Raw genomic sequence first — 22,687 nt, 5'->3', positions numbered from 1 at the left:
CTGCATGGTGAAGAAATGGTATTATGCCTACTAGGTCTCCTAGAAGTTTCTACCTTGAGATGCAGCTCCAAAGCCAGTGCTTTGTTTTGTTAAATTACTTATTAGAATCCTGTGGACTCTACTTAGGAACAGGTTCAGGGAAACTTGATGGTCCATGATTGTGGGCCTGGACAAGGAGTCCCATTTTTTTCTTTCAGAAATTATCAAGCCACAGACAACAAGAACTGAGATATATATATATATATATATATTTATTTATATTTATATTTATATTTATATTTATATATATATGGCTGCCCTGAGCAGCTTGTGGGATCTTAATTCCCTGACCAGGAATTGAACCTGGGCCCTCAGCAGTCAAAGTGCTGAGTCCTAACCACTGGACTTCCAGGAAATTCCCCAAGGCCAGTATTCTTAAACCTATGGGTGTATCATGGGCCCTGTTGGCACTCTAGAGGCAAACTGATCAAACCAGGGATCTCTTTCAGAATATTTTTTAATGCAAAGAGATCAAATACACAGATTTATAAGAGAAACCAATCACATTGAGACATGGCTGTCAAAACAGCTTTGAAAAACAAATGTGTAATATAATACTATGTGTTTCTTTATTAGTGTATTAAGTTCAAAAATACAACAAAATATAAATAAATTAAAAATAAGTTTATCTGTAAAGACTTATCAGTGGGAAGTCTGTTGTAGCTAGATTGAATAAGGACATTAATCTCTGGAGAGGGCTTTGAAAAGGCTATAGGCTTGTCTTGTTGGATAAACAGCTTATGTCAATTTTTTGTTATTGTTACAGACATTGAGACTGCTGATTTGTAAATGTAAATCCTTGTAAATGGTTTGAAGCTTTTAGAGCTACTTTACAAGACAAGAATAGTTTCTGTCGAGGAACACCTGAACTTTCCAAGGTTTTTTGAATTAAACTCCAACTGGAGTCTTTTTTTTTTTTAACCTAAGACTAATGAATTCCCTTTTGGCTAGCTCATCATCTTAATATACTTTATAGCAAAAAGAAAAAAGAGTAAGAGTTCATGGTTCAATTTTGATGTCATCAATATAAAATAACTGGTAGAACTTTCTGAACTGTTTCCAGATGTTTGCAAATTTGTCTTTTCAAAGGAACTGACAGAGACTTTTGCATCTCATCTTCCTGAGATAAAGCATCCACTCCAGCAGTGACAGCAAGATTTCCAAGAATATCCATTTAGGCGACAATAGAATTTATGCACTCTGTTCAAAAGTCTGCCTTACAGAGAGTGAAGAATTCTTATTTAAACTGTCTGGTTTTGCAAACATTTAGAAACTAATTTCTCATATTGATCAACAAACAATTGCAGGTGGCTAATCTTGTAAAGCAGCATAACTCTCTGGGATACAGGTCTAGGACTATTTTATTTGTTTGATGAAAGTATAGAGTTGACCAATAGCTGGCCAGCAACACTGCGCAGTATCTCTAAACATGAAGATTATGGTCCATGTAATCTTTCTAATTCAGAAATAACAATGAATAGTGATATTTTGCAAATCTGCAATAGCTACAGATATGAAAATATCTGTAGATTTTCTTGATAATGAAGTCACAAAAGAAATAACACCACTGTGGTTTGTCATCTACATTCATAATTGAAGGGTAATTAGAATTAGATATATTAAGGGCATATTTTTTTCCTCTTCAAGTTTATAGACTCCCTCAAATTCTGATTTCAATCCATAGAACTCCTGTTCTAAAGGTAAACCTGAGATTTCCGGTTTACTTCTGAAATTCCAAAGGAAAAATAGCAAATGTAAACCTCCAAGGTTCAGTTCAGTTCAGTCGCTTAGTCATGTCCGACTCTTTGTGACCCCATGGACTGCAGCATGCCAGGCTTCCCTGTCCATCACCAACTCCCAGAGCTTACTCAAACTCATGTCCGTTAAGTTGGTGATGCCATCCAACCATCTCATCCTCTGTCGTCCCTTTCTCCTCCCACCTTCAATCGTTCCCAGCACCAGGGTCTTTACTAAGGAGTCAGTTATTTTTATCAGGTGGCCAAAGTATTGCAGTTTCAGCTTCAGTATCAGTCCTTCCAATGAACACCCAGGACTGATCTCCTTTAGGATGGACTGGTTGGATCTCCTTGCAGCCCAAGGAACTCTCAAGAGTCTTCCCCAACACCACAGTTCAAAAGCATCAATTCTTCAGCGCTCAGCTTTCTTCATAGTCCAACTCTCACATCCATACATGACTACTGGAAAAACCATAGCCTTGACTAGATGGACCTTTGTTGGCAAAGTAATGTCTCTGCTTTTTAATATGCTGTCTAGATTGGTCATAGCTTTTCTACTAAAGAGCAAGCGTCTTTTAATTTCATGACTGCAGTCACTGTCTGCAGTGATTTTGGAGCCCAAAAATAAAGTCTGTCACTGTTTCCATTGCTTCCCCATCTATTTGCCATGAAGTGATGGGACCAGATGCCATGATCTTAGTTTTCTAAATGTTGAGTTTTAAGCCAATTTTTTCACTCTCCTCATAAAATCTCATTGTTCAAAACACCTTTGGTGGGGGAGCTGGGGGAAGTATATTAATAATTACATGAGAACGAAAGTCTCCAAACAAGATTGTCCTGTTGTTCAGTTGCTAAGTCATGTCGACTCTTTGCAGCCCCATGGACCACAGTCCACCAGGCTTCCCTGTCCTTCACTATCTCCCAGAATTTGCTCAAACTCATGTGCATTGAGTCAGCAATGCCATCCAACCACCTAATCTTCTGTCACCCCCTACTCTTCCTACCCCTCAATCTTTCCCAGCATCAGTGTCTTTTCCAATGAGTCGGCTCTTCACGTCAAGTGGCCAAAGTATTGGAGCATCAGTTCAGTTCAGTTCAGTCGCTCAGTCATGTCCAACTCTTTGCGACCCCATGAATCGCAGTACACCAGGCCTCCCTGTTCATCACCATCTCCTAGAGTTTACTCAGACTCACGTCCATCGAGTTGGTGATGCCATCCAGCCATCTCATCCTCTGTCGTCCCCTTCTCCTCCTGCCGCCAATCCCTCCCAACATCAGAGTCTTTTCCAATGAGTCAACTCTTCTCATGAGGTGGCCGAAGTACTGGAGCTTCAGCTTTAGCATCATTCCTTCCAAAGAAATCCCAGGGTTGATCTCCTTCAGAATGGACTGGTTGGATCTCCTTGCAACCAAAATATTTGGCTATGCTACTCAGAGTAGAAAGGAGGTTAGCATGGAAAATATATATTACAGAAATCAAAAGTGGCTTTATTTTTACAGAGATTCAATTCTCCCCTTTTACAAAGAATCACAGAATCTGAGGGAATTAGTGATTTCAATCCATTAATAGGTTAAGCTTTTTGCTTATATCTTACCAGATATAATAAGCCATAGCCATCAATAATATAATTTACTTGTGTATGTGAAGATGATTTAAACAAAGTTTTTTGACATGATGCAAAATTTGCCTTGGTCTAACACCCACTTTCTACTAAAAATTTATCCTAATGTGGGGAAATTATCTTAACATACAAGTCTAAATTGTTATTTAAAGTATTTAAAAGATCTTTTTAATCAATTATTGCGTCATTGCCTGTTGTAATCCATGAGCTTATGATACTTTATAGGCTTCCCTAGTGGCTCAGATGATAAAGAATCTGCCTGCAATGCAGCAGACCTAGGTTTGATCCCTGGGTTGGAAAGATCCCCTGGAAAAGGGAATGGCAACCCCCACCAGTATTCTTGCCTGGAGAATTCCAAGGACACAGGAGCCTAGCGAGCTACAGTCCATGGGGTCACAAAGAGTCTGACACAACTTAGTGACTAACACTTTCTCTTTCACTATGGTACTTTATAAGCTCCTTGTATAATACAAGAAAAAGAGAAGAGGCACCAACATGGTTGATCCTTTGCCTGTCACTCGGTACTCAAGGGCTTGAGTGAGCAAGGTTATTGGAGTTTCTGAACTTGACATTTTCCCTGCAAGCTCACCAGGCTGTAGAGTCCTGGTGCCCCAGAGACACAGGTGCAGGGGAGAGTTTGCAGTCTTCACAAGTCTTCCCAAGAGTCAAAGGAAGATATTTTTTCAGAGAAAAATCTCAAAAGTGGAAGTCACAGGTTTTTCTTTGTCGAGGCACAAAATTGAATGAAGCAGAGAAACTGGGAATGAAAAAGAGAAAGCACTCCTTTTTGGAGGTCTACATGTACCAGTATTTAAGATACCACCTCATTTAGTAGTAAGCCTGTAAAAGTACCATTATTCCTGTTTGAAGGTTGAGGAATTTATTAACAGAACTAATTAACTTTTTGGAGGTCACAAAGCTAGGAAGTGCCAGAGTTAAGTTTTGAACCTTAAACTTGATCCTTCAGTCCAGAGCACGCTCTGCTCCTCACTGATACCTCAGCTCAGTTTGAGAGACCAAGGACACCACCATAACCGTGATCCCTTCTTGCCCCTGGAATGTGAAGTCCACCTTCGTCTGAATCCAAGATCTAAGGATGGAAGGGAGAGAGGTAAGAAGGCCTGAGTCCCTGGGAGAAGAAATTCAGGGCTTTTGTGGGTATGGGTCAGGAAGGTGTTTCTTAGAAGAACAAAGTTGATATGAAGGTTAAGTCTCTTCTGTTACAAATGTTGTTGGGCTATAAGAACAGGAAGTTTCTTTCCAAATCTCAAGGAAGATTTTTCACAGCCCAGTGCAATTGTCACTATCACACAACACACTCATTGGGCTTTCAGCCAAGTCAATTATGACTCGTATTCATCACAATGCCAATACAGATTCATCGCAACATGTGTGGAAAACATGGCTTGAAATATTGTTTCATCAATCTTCTTCCCTGTCTAGGGTCCATCCCATAATTTTAGGCCTGAGCTATGTAACTGGAGCTGTTTCTGATTAGCAAAATTAGCCTCCACTCCCCTTCATGTTAACATGTAACACACTTGAAGATAAGACCCTTTACCTCTTTGAGTAAAGGGCTTTCAACAGAAATCACGGTTAATTGAAAAAGTTTCCCTTGAAATACAAAATACAAGGGGGGAAAACCCAGAAACAATAATGAAAAATTATCAGAAATTTAAGATTTTATCTTGAAAGGCAGCTTAAATGTAAGAGAAATTGTACTCATAGTTGTATTCATCTACTATACTTTTCGGTCAAGATACTCCAAAATGTAAATAAGATTATGAAATTTTAAAAAATGAAGGTGAGACTTCATTCATTCTTTCATTCATTCAATGATTTTTTTTTTTTTTAGCACTAACAATTTTTCACACATCAACAATGTATTAGGCATTGAAAATACACAAGTGAGCAAAACAGATATGGTACCTGCCCTCATGGAGATCTCAGACTAGTAAGAAATACAAAACTGTTTTAAAAGTACTCTGAGGATTAAAGAATCCTCAATTCTCTGGCAGCCAAAGACTACGCAGGCAGAGTCAGGGCGTGCAAAGAGAGCCAGAGGTTTTAAGTCAAAAGACTCAAGTTCTTCCCTCAATTCTACCACTATCTCCAAGAACACATTACTTAAAACTCTTTGATAGAAATAACAGAAACCAGATCATATCATTTTAGGCAAAAACCAGTTTATTATAAACATATGTAGCATGAGTAATATTTCTGAACATGTAAATATTACCAGTTTTTCTCAAAACTTCTATTTCCTCTCTATCCACTCCCGAGGTTCCAAGTTTCTGTGATGAGTAATAAAGATAAGGAGAGGAAAGAACAGGAGGGGGAAGAAGGGAGTGAGAACAAGGAGACACAAATCCACACATGCTGAAATGTTACAGAGCTTTTTGTTTGTCATGTGAGTAGTTTCAAAATAGGCCTGAGGAGCCAGGAATCAGGCGAAAGTGGGTTTTTTTTAAAGATGTTCTTATAAAAAAAACATTGTGAATTGTCCACAAGAGACCCAAGACCAGATTGGAATTCAGGTTATTTTTTGCATTCTATGTCACGATTCTTGCCAACACTGGGTCAAGCAGGAGTCCTACTTCCACCAGAGTTTCATTCCATGCGTCCTCTACTTCACTCCAGCGTTGCTGCTGCTGCTAAGTCGCTTCAGTCGTGTCCGACTCTGTGCGACCCCATAGACGGAAGCCCACTAGGCTCCCCCGTCCCTGGGATTCTCCAAATAAGAACACTGGAGTGGGTTGCCATTTCCTTCTCCAATGCATGAAAGTGAAAAGTGAAAGGGAAGTCACTCAGTCATGTCCGACTCTTCACGACCCCATGGACTGCAGCCCACCAGGCTCCTCTGTCCATGGGATTTTCCAAGCAAGAGTACTGGAGTGGGCGTTACATCCCAATAAAAGTGACAAGTGTCTTCTCTAGTCCATTCAGGTTTTGCTCCAAGCTCTGTCTCAGACGCAAGTCTATCTCGGGGACCTGAGGCAGATGAACAGCCTGAATCAGAACCCACAAAAGTTCTCCCACCTCCCTTCACCCCTCTCCCATTACTTTAACCCTCCTCTTCCTGCTTCACTATTTATGATAGAAGAACTGCACCCCAGATCCCCAAGGGACAAACAACTTGATTTTTGGTCACCTTTCCAAACCGTCTTAGAAGGATGTCTGATTGAGCCAGTTTGAGTCAGATGGCCACTCCTGATTCAAACACTACGGGAAGGGCTTTTACTTCTGTGAGACTTCCAATCTCTAGGACAAGTTGTGGGTTTTGTCCCCTCTGTGTTTCTATTTGCTTGGCTATAAGATGAAAATAATTTTAATTCTCCAGTTTTAGCACAGATTGCTGTATTTTAAAAAATTTAAACCTTTTATTTATGTTTAAAGAATTTTTTAAAAATGTGGACCATTTTTAAAGTCTTACTGACTTTGTTACAATATTGCTTCTGTTGTTTTATGTTCTGGTTTTTCGGCCATGAGGCATGTGGAATCTTAGCTCCCCAACCAGGGATTGAGCCTGCATCCCCTGCATCGGAGGGCAAGTTTTAAACACTGGACTGCCAGGGAAGTCCCACTGATTACTGTGATTTTTAAATGAGCAAATATAGATTAAAGTGACCTAGTAACTGTAAAGTTCTCTTTAAATAGAACTTTAAAGTTATTATTTATATTAAAATATTTGAAAGCAATGTGTATAATTACAAGTAATACTGTACTGATGCCAGTTCTGCACCTATTCTCAAGCAATCCTTTTGACTTAAGAGTAAATGTGTCTGCTTCCTGTTCAGATGACAGGATCCCCACTCAATGCGTGTACATGCATATTCAGTCACTCAGTCATGTCTGATTCTTTGCGACCCCATGGACTGTAGCCCACCAGGCTCCTCTGTCCATGGGATTCTCCAGGCAAGAATATCGGAGTGGGTTGTCATTTCCTTCTCCAGGGGATCTTCCCCACCCAGGAATCAAACCAGCAGTACTGATTACTCTTTTGGGATCACAGCCCCTTCAGAGGCAGTGGTAGGAGCTACGGAACCTCTTCCACAAAAACACTCCCACATTCCTAAATGCAACATTTTGTGTATGATTTCAAGGGCTCCATAAACCCCCTAAAGCCCTATCTCTAGCTAAAGATGCAGGGAGTACCCTCAGAGGCTTAGTAACCTGCTTCTCCCCTCTCCACTGACACAAAAGGGAAGTCACCTTCAATAGACTTCACTGTCACAGCTGAATAAGAGCAAGATTTCATCGGGGGGGGGGGGGGAACTGCATCCTCTCAAAAGGTTACAAACTCCACTTTTATCTCTCCAAAAACTATTGCCTTTTCAATTTATCAAACAGTAAGCATCCCCCTTGTGTCATTATGGAATGAGAATTAATGTATTACTATTTCTGTCCTGCTTATTTTCTTTAGTAGAAATTTTTAATTTTTGAGGTTATCATGAATTAAATAAAATATTATCAGGTTCTACTATATGACAACAAAATTCTGAAAATAAATCTTATATAACATTCATAATCAGATATATATAGACAAATGAGAGGTCAACATGTCCACTCAATTTGCATTTAAATACGATGAATTTCTAGTCACTTTTGGCCTCATGATGTCTGGACAGTATTCTAATTAAACTCAAAACTTGATTATTTATTCTACTAATTGTTTGACCCACTAATAATGTAAGTGGTTAAATCTGATGAGCATAAACATGCAACATAGATAACCCACTTTGTATAGGTAGATGTTCAGCTTGAGGTATGTGGAAATTATCACATCTACCAACAGAGAGCTGAAGATATTTCAATAGATAAGGACAAACTGTCAAGTCATATTTGCTGTTGATCATCATGTACCATCTAATATACTAAATCAGGTGGACATTTACCTAAGTCATGTGGAACTCTCACCAGCGTCTAGAGTCTCCCAATGAAGACATAAATTGGGATGACTCCTGAACTGAATTAACCTGGATAAGGCTTTTGAGCCCCTTAAGTGCCCTATTGCACTCCTTTGCTAAATCATACCCAAGTTTGTTTTCATTAAACCTGAGTTAAAAACCTAGTTACGGCATTCACCAGCTACCTGACCTTGAGCAAGTGACTTGGCTTCTCTGCACCAAAATTTTCATAGCCATAGAGTGGGGATGACTCGACAGGTTATTGTGAGGACAAGATAAGAAAATGTGTGTACCCCACACAATGCATGACACATAGTAACTATGAAATAAATGGTAAATTGTTAGTGCTAGCCAGTTTACAAAAATAGCGGCTGAATTTGTCAACTGTCCTTCCATGCTGTAGACATTGCCCACATTCCAAAGACAGGCATGGGTAAACTCTAGTCTTATAAAATTAAAAAATTGATATTCCAATTAAAAAGCAGGAACAATGCTGAAAAAAAGCTATTGTTTATTTGACATTCACAGTGTCCCAGCTTATCTCAGCAATGGGTCTTATGGACCAGAAGCTGATTTTATCATTCAAATGTATCTTTGTGATTTTTTTCTACATATTTTACTAATTTATTATAGTTTTAAGTAATTTATCTTTGTGCACATAATCCAAATAGACCTAAAAATCCATATTCAAATTACCATGGCCTATGTCAGTTGCCTGTAAACTTTTCAAATGAACACTGCTTATTTATTATAATACTTAAGAAACTAAACATACTAGATATTTGCTGGCATTTTAAACTATTACTTTGGTCTACCTGGCATCTGAACCCCCATGTGACTTCTTGTAGGACGCACCACTCACTCCAGAAGTCCAAAAAGGCCAGATTGGTTCTTTGCCAGCCTCCCTTGCAGCTAGGAGATGAGCCCACAAGGTAGGTCGACCCACTATCTCATCACAGATTTTGAATAGGCATGCATGGCACAAGGGGGGAGGGGAGGGGAGCAGAGAATCTGCTTGGCTAAACTGACTCAGCCTCCAAGAGTGGCGAGGGCAGGGGGGACATCAGCACTTGACAGCCAGGGCTACGGTGCCCCTGACAGGCTGATTCCATGAAAGATAATGAGTTAGACATGCAAGTATTTCTTCTCTCACGTTAAAGATGTGCAGAAGTAGGCAATCCAGAGGCATCAGAGACCAGACTCCTACCACTTTTCCCGCTATACTGTACTTGGACATCACACTCTCAATTACTTAATGGCTCAGGATGGCTGCTCTTGGGGTATAAGTCATCACATCCTACATTCCAGGCAGCAGGAAAAAGGCAAAGTGGTGCTCCTCCCAGGTGAATTGCTTCCTTTTTTATTGTAATTTTTAAAATTTATTTTTAGTTGGAAGATGACTGTTTTCCAATGTTGTGTTGGTTTATGCTATGTAACAATATGAATCAGCCAAATTTCTTCCTTTTAAGAAGCTTGCTTAGAAATACTATGTCAAGAACCTAGTCCTGGGATGATACTTCCATCCGCAGCTACAAGGGAGGCTGGAAAATGAATTCTTTATTCCAGGTAGCAAAGATGAGGTGAAGAGGTGCTGCTTCTAAAGTGAAAGGGGAAGGTGAGTGTGAAGAAGGCAGATAGTGTCTCGGCCACACCTCGACAGCAAAACTTGTCCCCGAAATGAAAGTAGTTTATAGTCATGCTCCTGCCACTGTCTGTCCCTCAGGATGCTCCCTCCTTCACCACCCTGAAACTGTTCTTGTCAAAGTCACCAACTTCCAAATTGCCACAGCTCATGACATGTTCCCATCTTTTCACCCTTTAACTTCTGAACAGCACGCGGCACCATGTCCCACTTTCTCCTCTTGGTCTCCGCCACCCATTCACTTTTCCTGGTGTCCCTGCTCCTTCAATGGCTAGTTCGTCTCAACCTTCTTGGCTGGCTCCTTCCCCCTGCCCTCCTCCTTGACAGCACACCCCCTCCAGGACAGTGTGTACAATCTCAAGCTTCAAATACTGTCTCTATTCGGATGGCCCCTAAAACTATACCCCTGCCCTGATCTCCCCTTCTGAGTTCCATACTTAATTTGAGAGGTATCTACTCCATAACCACATGATGCATATCATCTTTGGCATGTCCAGCGTGGCACTCTTATTTCTAAAAAAAAAATAGTGACTGCTCCTCAGATTCTGAAAATGAATGACCGTCTACATGCTGTGCTGTGCTTAGTCGCTCAGTCATGTCCGACTCATTGTGACCTCATGGACTGTAGCCCACCAGGCAATCCCCTCTGTCCTTGGGGATTTTCCAGGCAAGAATACTGGAGTGGGTTGCCATGCCTTCCTCCAGAGGATCTTCCCTACCCAGGGATCAAACCCAGGTCTCCTGCATTGCAGGTGGATTCTTTACCAGCTGAGCCACCCGGGAAGCCCCAGTCATCTACATGGAATTGGTCAAACCGAAATACCACTCACTAGTCCCTGATTCTGGGCCTTCTTTCACACCCACACATTCAGTACATAAATAGAGGGTTGCTAGCACACTTCTAAGACATTTTCTAAACCTGTCCACTTCTCTGCAGCTCCCTTGCTGCCCCCACAGTGCAAAGTTCAGAACCAGTATCATTTCTCATGCGGACTGCAGAACAAGATACCTAACTGACTTACCTGCTTTCATACTCCCTCATCCCACTGTTTAAAATATAAGACAACAGAAAACCCCTTTAATAGCTTCCACTTTTACTAAGAATCAAATCAAAAGGCTCACGAAGCTCTGCGGTGTGGACCCTGCCTGCCTGAGTGTCCTCAGCTCAGCCTTCTCTCTCCCTGTCCAGCAACACTGCCCACTCTGGGCCTCCTTCTCTCCCTTCCACACAGCAGGCTCATTTTCGTTCAGACCTCCTGCATTTGCTCTTCCCTCTGTCTGTACTATTATCCCCTCTGAGATCATCTGGTGGGCCCATCAGCCATTCAGGCATGCAAACGCCACCAGCTCAGACATCCCTTACCTCCTCATCTGATACTGCGCTCCCCTCACCCAGCCGGCTCGCTTTCAGTCTATGTGCTTTGTTTGAAAAAGTGGGATATGGTTGCTTTACACTATTGTTAGTTTCTGCTGAACAATGAGGTAAATCAGCTATCTATCTATCTACACATATATGCCTTCCCCCTTGAGCCTCCTTCCCACCCACACCCCCATCTCACCCCTCCAGGTCATCACAGAGCACCGAGCTGGGCTCCCTGTGCTTCCCACTAGCTGGCTGTTTTACTCATGGTAGTGCATACAGTCAATCCCACGCTCCCACTCTGAGGAGGTATCTTTTAGAAAGTGACTTTTAAGCTGGTATTACAAGTAGGTGGTTAGCCCAAAGAAAAGGATAGAGAAGAGCATCCCAAGCAGAAGGAGGAGCACCAGGAAATGCCCTGCGGGAGGACCAAGTCTAACCAAGGACAGGCCAGCGTAGTGCGGAGTGGCAGAAGCATGCAGGGCTAGGTCTGAGGGTCAAGGCTGGAGCCACACTGTATAGGGCTTTACAGACTACGGCGAGGGCTCTGATCATCCTACGAGTAACGAGAAGCCCTTACTGAATCTTAAAATGGTTCAGGGAGTAGATGCAATTAAAATTAGGAAGCAGGGCGGCTTCACTGGCTTCTGGGTCAGAATGATCGGCTGCATAGAAAGGGAAACAATCCACTCCCTTTTTCTTTTGCTTGACATCATACTTCAAACTAATTGGCATAAAATAGACAAGGATCCAAAGGTCTTAGCACCATCAGATCTGCAGTCTAAGGGAAGTAATATCACTGGACTGCTCTAATTTGACCTTCCTCAGTTGAGTTCAGATCGGAACCTGGTCTTTCGAGATTTGGGTATAATTATTTCAAGTCACCCAACCCACATGATCCAGTCCCCAACCAAGGTGACTGCAGACTCTGAGGGACTTCGGTTTGCCTGGTTACTGTGGCACGGGGAGTTATTCCAGACACATCCTGTAATTCTCCTGCTGGATCCTAGACCCAGGCTTACCTAGCTTCCTTTCTTCCATCTTCCCTCCCTTCCTCTCTCTCTGCTTCCCTACATCCTCTTCCCCTCTGCCTCCTCCTCTTCTTCTTTTTAAAATGGGTTTATTGACATATAGTTTATTTATAATGTCAATTCGATGTTAATTCCTTCTATACAGCAAAATATATACATTCTTTTTAATATTCTTTTCCATATGGTTTATCACAGGATATCGGGTATAATTCTCTGACTACACAGTAGGGCCTTGTTGTTTATCCATTTTATGTGTAATCTCTCCCCCATCCCCTTTTCCTGCTCATTTTCTTCTCTCCATCTCTCTCTTTCTCTCTCCCTCTCTTTCTCTCTCCCTCACATTCTCACTCTTACTGAAAGTCATGAGGTCATCCTGACACCTCCAATTAATTTCAGCCCAACACTGCAGGGCTCCTTCTTGTTTCTCTCTTTCTCTGTCTGTTACCCCCTCTTCTTACCATGAAAACCTTGACTCCCGTCCTCCTCAATATACTGACCTATTTGCTCATGCCAAGAATACACTGACAATTGTTTCAGAACTGCTAAACCGTACTGCTGAGAAAACACATATTCCATATCGTGTTGAATAAAGACCCTGCAGTTCAGAATGCTTAAGTGATTTGCTTTAGAGACTAGAAAGCAGCAGAGCCGAGATTGTCCTTCTCTTCTTCGGATGCCTTCTTCCATGTCCTTCCCACCATTTCTGTTTTTTTTTTTTTAAGACATGAAACAAAATAATTACTCTAAATATTTTATCTCTACTTATAATTTAGCAGCCACACACTTTTCAAACAGTATTCAAGGCGTCAGAAACATCAGGAAGTATAGATGTTGCCAGTTTTGACTGGAGAATTTTCAGTTTTTTCTATACTTTTCATGAGGCAAACACTGAAACACAGAAGCACCTTTAAAAATAACGCAATTTTTAATGCATATTTTTTGAAAAATTAGCCAATGAGATCAGTGAGTTAATTCTAATTAGATGGAAACAGATTTTTGTGAGTTTATTTTGATTCCTGTGACTTTTTTCTACACCCTCCACCCACTCACACCCCCAGAGAAGTGAGCTAAGCAGAAAGATGAAAATTACCCCTTCCTTAGATGGGTGGAGTGTTTCTTTGCTATAGAATCACAGGGTTAAGATTTTAACATTTGATGAAATAATGATACTTTCAGCAACATGGATGGACCTAGAGATGATCAGTCTAAGTGAAGTAAGTCAGAGAAAGACAAATATCATAAGATATCACTTATATATGGAATCTAAAAAATGAGACAAATTGACTTATTTACCAAACAGAAATAGACTCACAGAGGAAGAAAACAGACTTATGGAGGACTTACCTGGTAGCCCAGTGGTGAAGAATCCACCTTGCAATGCAGCAGATGCAAGCTGAATCCCTGGTGGAGGAACTAAGATCCCACAAGCTGTGGAGCAACTGAGCCTTTGGGACGCAACTGGAGCAACTGAGCCTTTGAGACGCAACTCCTGAGCCCACACGTTTTGGAGCCTGCATCACAACTAGAGAGTCCATGCACCATAAGGAAAGATTCTCTGCATGATGCAAAGAAGATCCCAGATGCTGCAATCAAGACCCGAGGCAGGCAAATCAATAAATAAATATTCTTTAAAAAAGAAAATAAACTTATGGTTACCAAAGGGGAAGGGGAGGGGGATAAATTACTAACAGGAGATTGGGGTTAGCAGATACAGAATACTGTAAAAAAATAGTAGGTCCTAATAAGGACCTACTATGGCTTCCCTTGTGTCTCAGCTGGTAAAGAATCCACCTGCAATGCAGGAGACCTGGGTTCAATCCCTGGGTTGGGAAGATCCCCTGGAGAAGGGAAAGGCTACCCACTCCAGTATTCTGGCCTGGAGAATTTCATGGACTGTATAGTCCACGGGGTTGCATAGAGCAGACATGACTGAGTGACTTTCACTTTCACTTCACTTCATGTATTCACAGCACAGGGAACTATATCCAACATCAAAGACCCTGATGCTGGGAAAGATTGAAGGCAGGGGGAGAAGAGGGATGACAGAGGATGAGATGGCTGGATGGCATCACCGACTCGATGGACATGAGTTTGCGCAGACTCCAGGAGATAGTGAAGGACAGGAAAGCCTGGCATGCTGCAGTCCATGGGTTGCAAACAGTTGGACAAAATTCAGTGACTGAACTGAACTGAATAACCTATAATGAATAAGAAATATATATATGTATAACTGAGTCACTTTGTAATACAGCATATCCTAACACAACATTGTAAATCAATTGTATGTTCATTTAAAAAAGTTTTGAGATTGTGCATAAATTTTTTTATATAATTTCAAGTTGCAATCACTGAAGTCACCTTTGTGGGGCTGCTAGAAAGGATATTGATGGCAGGGTCCACACATCACTAGTCAGGCTTAGGTCTCAGAGTATAAATAGACTAACTGAAAATAGCAGGAGTTTTTGTTTTCCCTTGAGCAATAATACCTGGGTAAGAAGCATTGTAATTAGAACGTATACAATAATTACAGATGTGCTGAAAAAGCATGGGTGTTATGCTCCTCAAAATCTATTATTTCATGGTCTTTGAAGCAACCATTATGATACCATGATGTTGAAGCTGTCATTAGAAGATAAGTCGTACCAACACATTTTTGCAAAACAGAGTGAAAAAATCTTAGCCTTTTCTTGTTTGGGGGAAGGAATAAGAAGATCTTACCCAAAGTGTTCAACATTAAGAAGTGTTGAGAATAAATAGGAAAAGCAACTCTATCTATCTATCTATCTATCTATCTATCTATCTATCTGACTCTGTGGGTCCCTGGAAGGCAGGTCTGCTGACTTTCTCTTCCGGGGGCAGCCTGAAGCCACCCGGAAGAAGATCCCACAGACTGTGAGATTAAACAGGAGAAGTTAATGTGCCACCACTGATTACTGCTTTGAAAGAAAGCCACTGTCCTTGAGGCCTTATTTGTAAAAGGGATCTATAAGTGGACTCTCAAGGAATATAGTTTTTGTCCCCAAAACCTGTAGAAAAAAAACAGAGTTCTATGGTCTGCTGTGGGTGGTGAGATGTAATGATGCTGGTGGAACATTATTGCGTCCAAGGACACGGGGACATGCCTTGGGGCCCGAGTGCCAGCCCCTCACTGGCCGCATCCTATCTCTGTGCACCACATGGCTACTGTCTTGCAGTAGTAGCTGCTCAATGAGTAACGCACAAATCTGTCACGTGAACCCCATACTCCACAGAGCAATGAGATTAGGTCCAGGGAGTGATTTGAGAGTCAGGGGTGGGGGTAGAGAGAAAGCACAAATTACCGGGTCCATTTTTAAGTTGGAGAAGTCAGGGGAGCACCTGTGTTTTGCATAGATAAATGTAATCTTCACAGCTGCCTGGTGACCATCAACTTCCCCATTTGGCACATAGGGAAATAAAACTTGCTGACGTGGCTTGGCAAGTGTCATGTTTCTGATGCTAGAATGGAACCCATTTACTTGTTATACTCCAAATCCTTACTCCACATCATACTGGGAGTAAAATTTGTTTCTGGCCAATGGCAATCAGGACCTCCCTGATAGTTCAGTTCGTAAAGAATCTGCCTACAATGCAAGAGAGCCCAGTTCGACTCCTGGGTGGGGAAGATCCCCTGGAGAAGGAATAGGCTACCCATTCCAGTAATCCTGGGTATCCACCTGCAATGTGGGAGACCTGGGTTGGATCCCTGGGTTGGGAAGATCCCTAGGAGAAAGGAAAGGCTGCCCACTCCAGTATTCTGGGCTGGAGGATTCCATGAACTGTATAGTCCATGGGGTTCCCAAGAGTTGGACACGACTGAGTGACTTTCACTTTCAATGGCAATCAGGTGGTCATCAACAGATACAGGAACACTCCTCTTACCAAGGAATGAAAACACTCCATTTTTCCCAGGCTAGGCTGACAAAAGAACTGTATATCTGACTATTCATGCTCCACATGTGAGCACAAACCAGTGTGTTAGGCCCAGGCTATGCATACTCCCAAGTCTACCCCCTCCTTGCTCCATGAGGAGCCCCAGCCACTGCTTCCCGTGTCCTGTCTCCCAGAGCTCTTCCAGAGGCTGCTTGAGGGACAGTCAGGCTGGGACACAGTCTACATTAAGTCCGTGATGGCAGAGCTACCACAGCCCTGGTACCCAGGCCTCGTCTGCCAGGATGCACAGAAGTTCTGCCTCTGGTAAAGTATTCCAGCTGGGTAATCTGCCTTCCCAATGGGGTCGTGTAATTCTGCTAGTGTGTGTTAGAAGAGGAAGTCAAACTGATCCATTCAAAGGAAACTTACAATACGGATCTGCTTTTTTCTTCTAGGCGTTGTTTTAGAACCTGGGGCATCTATGGGGAAGCAGTTCTCAAGAAGCTCATATTCTCTGGGGTAAAGTCAGGTTACTTGACTTGGGGCCGTGCTTTTCGTCTCTGCAGCACATTGGCAATTCCAATAACCCACCTAATATTACATGTATTTCTTTTAAATTTTTTTATTTTATATTGGATTATAGTTAATTTGCAACATTGTGTTAGTTTCAAGTGAACGGCAAAGTGATTCACCAAGAATACTGGAGCGGGTTGCCATGCCTTCCTCCAGGGGATCTTCCTGACTCAAGGATCAAACCTGCGTCTCTTATCTCCTGCATTGGCAGGTGGGTTCTTCACCACTAGCGCCCCCTGGGAAACTAGTTTTATACATACACATATATGTATAGAAGTTCTTTTTCAAATTCTTTTCCCCTTTAGGTTATTACAAAACATTGAGTACAGTTCCTGGTGCTATACAGTAGGTCCTTGTGTGCTCGAGCGTGCTCAGTCAGTCGTGTCTGAGTCTTTGAGATCCTATGACCTGTAGCCCGCCTGGCTCTGCTGTCCATGGAATTTTCAAGGCAAGAATACTGGAGTGGGTTGCCATTTCCTTCTCCAGGGGATTTTCCCAACCCAAGGATCAGACCCACATCTCCAGCATCTAATGCACTGGCAGGTGGATTCTTTCCCACTGTGCCACCTGGGAAACTAGTTATACGTGCGTGTGTTAGTCGCTCAGTTGTGCGACTCTTTGCAACCCCACAGACCGTGGCCCACCAGGCTCCTTCGTCCCCGGGATTCTGCAGGCAAGAGTACTGGAGTGGATTGCCATTCCCTTCTCCAGAGGATCTTCCCAACCCAGGGATTGAACCCTGGTCTCCTGCATCACAGGCAGTTTCTTTACCATGAATTCTTTATCAACTTTTTTCCCATTTCGGTTATTACAGAACATTGAGCACAGTCCCTTGTGCCTTAGCAGCTCCTCGTGTGCTCGTGCGTGCTCAGTCACTGAGTCGTGTCTGACTCTTTGACATCCTATGAACTGGCTCTGCTGTCCATGGAATTTTCAAGGCAAGAAAACTGGAGTGGGTTGCCATTTCCTTCTCCAGGAGGTCTTCCCAACCCAGGGATTGAACCCACATCTCCTGCATCTAATGCACTGGCAGGTGGATTCTTTACCACTCTGCCACCTGGGAAGCCCACAATAGGTCCTTGTTGGTTATCTATTTTAAATACAATAGTGTGTATATTTCAATCCCAGACTCCCAATTTATCCTTCCCAGTCACCTTTCCCCTTTGGTAACCACGCGTTTGTTTACTGTGAGTCTGTTTCTGTTTTGTAAGTAAGTTCATTTGTAGCTTTTTTTTTTCCTTAAGATTCTGTATATAAGCAATCTCATATATTTGTCTTTGACTTACTTCCATATCTTCTAATTCTCACTGCAATATTTTGTAAGAAAGGAGAAAGGAAATACACATGTATCAGTATATTAATAACAAAAACATCCCCAAAAGCTGAAACTCCAAGTTCTACTATTATCCCTAAATAATACTGGAAGGTGTGTTGGGTGTGATTCAGCGCGGGAAATAGAAACCGCTTTTCATACTTCAAACAAAAAAGGATCTAACGCGTGAAATTAGGGGCTGATGAAATGCTTGGAAGAGTTTGGTCTCTAGGAATCAATCACAGAACCGTTCCTTAGAACTGACTCACTGGAAGCTATTCTCTGAGACTACCATTGGAACAATTGAGTTCAAGAACATACAGTCATAACTGTAGTGATGAAATTAGGACGTGGAAATGAAGGAGCTGAACGCGACATTTAGCTTCCTCTCCACAGCAACTCCTCTGAATACATAGAAAGCTAGGTAAGGAAATTGGTAACATCACTAGCAGAAAACTTCACACCCCATGACCTGTTTGCCAATGGAATAAGGTAAAAGTCAAGAAAATGGCCTCCACTTCACTTCTGTCTCCCAAATCTCATGCAAGTTGGAGGAAACTACCATAGGAAATGAAATTTTCAGCATTCCAAACCCTACAACAGAGAAAAACATACTAGAAGAATGATCAAATAAAAATTGAATTAGCCAGTCCACCATGCCCACCACACAGAAGGAAAGGCTGAGTTCACGACGTTGAATGATCACTATGGAATTACCAGGTGAGTCACATCTCCAGCTGGTGCCTAGTGCAACATCCTGCACCTATTAGATGCTCATCAAAAATTTAATAAGTGAAAGAATGAGTCCATGAATAAATGCACTGTGGATGTCACAAAAATGAACCATAATGGTGGCTTTTTTCTTTTAGTCTCCTTTTAAGAAATTATTCCTGAATGATGTAGTGATAGTTGTTTGTTCACTTATTTCAAATACAAACTAAAATACTCTTAACTGTCTCATTTCCCTTTTGTGTTTGTCTAAGCAGCTTTTAAACTAACTTTCTAACTTCCCTGGTGGCTCAGACGGTAAAGCGTCTGTCTACAAGGCGGAAGACCCGGGTTCGAGTCCTGGGTTGGGAAGCTCCCCTGGAGAAGGAAATGGCAATCCACTCCAGGACTATTGCCTGGAAAATCCCATGGACAGAGGAGCCTGGTAGGCTACTGTCTATGGGGTCGCAAAGAGTCGGACACGACTGAGCGACTTCACTTCAAGCAGCTTTTAGAAAGCTCAGGAAGTAACGTTTTAAAAATAGAAGAAATCTAGATTCTTTTTCTTCTTCCTTTTGTTGGACAATGAGTTTCCCTTTCACACTTTTGTGGTTATTATTGCTAAATGTTTCCTCCAAGAAGAAGTCTTCCTATTTGGTTTATTTTTAGAAAGTCAAAAGAGAACTTCTAAGCAATGGCTCTTTATTTAGGCCAGGATAGCAGCAACTTTGAGTAGATTATAAGAATATAGCCCTGCAGTCGGTCAACCTCTGATTCTCTTTGTTCCACATTAAAGAGCATTTTTCAAGACTACTTTTCATTCTCTTTCCCTATAGCATATAGACAATCAAATCCATTTACCCCTAACAAAAAGTCATCCAGATATCTCTTTGCTTAAATCAGAACTAATTAGGATTGGCACTAAGTTGTACAAACTCTTATCACAGTGTTGGGACCAAAAGAAGTTTTAAGAGTCACACTGCACTACTCTATCACTTGTGGGTGAACCTCGTTTATAGGTGAGCACACCGACATGCAGTGAGGTTGAAGATTACCCTGCACATCCAGCCTCTTCTCCTTGCTTTGGTAACATTCTCTCACGTACATTTGTCCATCTAGTAGTCAGTGTGCTTGGCACACAGAGCACTGTGGGAGGACTTGAATGGAGATGCTGGGATGTTTCCAGCCACACACCGCAAGACTACATCTAATGAGCCACACGCAAATCCAACCACAGGGGACAGTGATCCACCTCCCAAAGTGGCATGCATTTTCATGATTGCTCGTCCCTAACCTGGGATTTCCCCCGCAAGACCCAACCCCTCCCTCTCTTCACGTCAAAATCCTTCATGTTCTTCAAAGCCCTGGTCGGTTGTTTGTTTCTACCATGGTCTGGGTGTCTGTGTCCCCTCAAAAGTCATCTGTTGAAATGTTGGTGCCCAGTGTGAGTATCAGAAGCTGGGACATTTGGAAGGTGGTTAGATCAGGAGGATGGAGCCATTATGAACATGATGAGAAAGTGACCCTACAAAACTCCCTAGCTCCTTCTGGGAGGATCCAAAGAGAAGTCTGCAGCCTGGAAGAGTGGCCTCAGCTGACCATGCTGGCAGCCTGACCTCAGACTTCCAGCCTCCAGAACTGCAAGCAGTACATTTCTGTTTGTAAGTGACCCAGCCTGTGGGGTTTTGATACAGCAGCCAGAAGCGACTAAGACAATTACCAAACCAAGCCCTTCTCAGATCCCGCAGTCACAATTGATTACAAGTTTTGTGAATTGCCAAGAGCTTTCTTTTGCTCTTCTGTTATGTCTTGGCTGTCTTCTGGCGGGGTAGATGTTATACAGATGGATACATACCATTTTGTCACGGTTCCAGCACTATGTTGAACTAAGACATGGAAGCCCACTGGCTATGAGCCCTTAGGAACACTGGATTACAAAGCAACATGACAGAAAAGTTTTTAAAGTCAATCTTTAACTGAAAGAAAGGGAACACTCCAGCTGGCAGAAACACAAAGGGAACTGAAAGCCAGAGTAAGAAATGCCAGGACTGGGGGTGCAGCAGCTTTGAGAAGCTGATGGAGACAGTGCTAATGATTTGGTAAGTCCAGGGTTTCAGCGGGGCTTCCCTGGTGCTCAGATGGTAAAGAATCTGCCTGCAATGCAGGAGACCCAGGTTCAGTCCCTGGGTTGGGAAGAGCCCCTGGAGCAGGAAATGGCAAGCCACTCCAATACTTTTGCCTGTAGAATCCCATGGACAGAGGACACTGGCGGGCTATAGTCCATGGGGTTGCAGAGAGTTGGATGTGATTGAGCATACACACACACACAGACATACACACAAACACACAGTGATACTGCAGGAAACCTCAAGCCTAGAAATTGCCATGGTCTTGGGCCTGTGTTGTCTCCAGGACACCAGGAGGATGTTGCTATTAAACTCTGCTACCCAGGCAGCATGGGACAAGCACAGACAAAAATGAGCCTCACTGCAGCGAGCTTGTACTAAAAATCCACGTATAATGTACAACAAATAACCAGGGATATAATAAACAGGAGGTTTTTTAATCTCAAAATTTAGTATACAGGAAAACAATCTAAAAGAAACCATAGTCCACATGTTTAAAATTTTGAAAATCTGAAAGGCATTGGAAAAAATAAACAAATGGCATCTGTGTATGCTAAGTCACATGTTGTGTCTGACTGTGTGATCTTATGGACTGTAGCCCACCAGGCTCCTCTGTCCATGGAATTCTCCAGGAAAGAATACTAGAGTAGGCTGCCATGCCCTCCTCCAGGGGATCTTCCCAACCCAGGGATAGAACCCACGTCTCATTCTCCTGCATTGTCAGGTAGGTTCTTTAACACTAGTGCCATCTATTAAGCCCCAAATAAATGGCAATTCACTACAAAAGAAAAGGCAAAAATTTAAAACAACAAATAGAACATCTGGAATCAAGTCCCCTTAAAACTGAGATCCCTTACAGAGTTAATGATTTATCTCTCTATCCACATCTTTATTCTCTTTTTGTCACCTCTGAATTCAGTCCTGTGCTAACTGACCACCAGAATCAGATGACTGAGACTGCTGGTGTTGATAACACTGTTAATGTTCTAAAATTGTTAGAGTGAGTGAGTGAGTGAAGTCGCTCAGTCGTGTCTGACTCTTTGTGACCCCATGGACTGTAGCCTACCAGGCTCCTCCCTCCATGGGATTCTCCAGGCAAGAGTACCGGAGTGGGTTGCCATTTCCTTCTCCAGGGGATCTTCCCGAGATATCACCATCAAACATGCAAGCCCAGGTTGTTTCTCCAGGGCAAGATGAGATAACAGATTTCTAAGTGACAGATCACCTGGACAAAAAAACTGCAAACCAGAGATACCCTAACACCCAAAGCTATAATTAAGATATGTCACAACGATTAGCCCTAGTTTCTTTGTTCTTCCCCTTTAAAAAAACCCTCTAACTCAAACACCAAGTTGGAGTGGCTCTGAGGCTTGTCTCCCCCTCCCTTGCTTGGCACCCTGCAATAAATCCTTTGTTGCAAACTCCCACTGCCAGAGTTTGGCTTTCTGAGCCACAGACACAGAATCCTTGCTCGGTTACACACCTAGATGAATGGTCATTTAAATTTACCACTGGACAAATGGTCTGAGCAGTAGATTAGAGTCAGCTGAAGAAGGGATTAGGAAACTTGAAGGTAGATTTGAACACATTTTCCTCACTCTAGGACAGATGAAGAAACAGAAAATACGAAAAGGCACAGAGAAAAAAATGTAAAGGTCCAGCTTAACATCTATTGGGAATTCCAGAATGAGAGAACAGACAGGATATGGGAGATAAAATATTTGCAGAGATAATGGCTAG

At 42.3% G+C, this 22,687-nt stretch overlaps 1 non-coding gene across 1 annotated transcript; it reads right to left on the bottom strand.

Moving 5' to 3' along the window:
- Positions 1-321: 321 nt before the first annotated feature.
- Positions 322-394, bottom strand: TRNAQ-UUG (transfer RNA glutamine (anticodon UUG)). Its single transcript has one exon. It is a non-coding gene; the product is annotated as a tRNA-Gln (tRNA).
- Between the last annotated feature and the right edge of the window lie 22,293 nt (positions 395-22,687).

Source organism: Capricornis sumatraensis, chromosome 17 (genome assembly GCF_032405125.1).
Source record: "Capricornis sumatraensis isolate serow.1 chromosome 17, serow.2, whole genome shotgun sequence".
NCBI lineage: Eukaryota > Metazoa > Chordata > Mammalia > Artiodactyla > Bovidae > Capricornis > Capricornis sumatraensis.
This window is presented reverse-complemented; position numbering and strand designations above follow the sequence as displayed.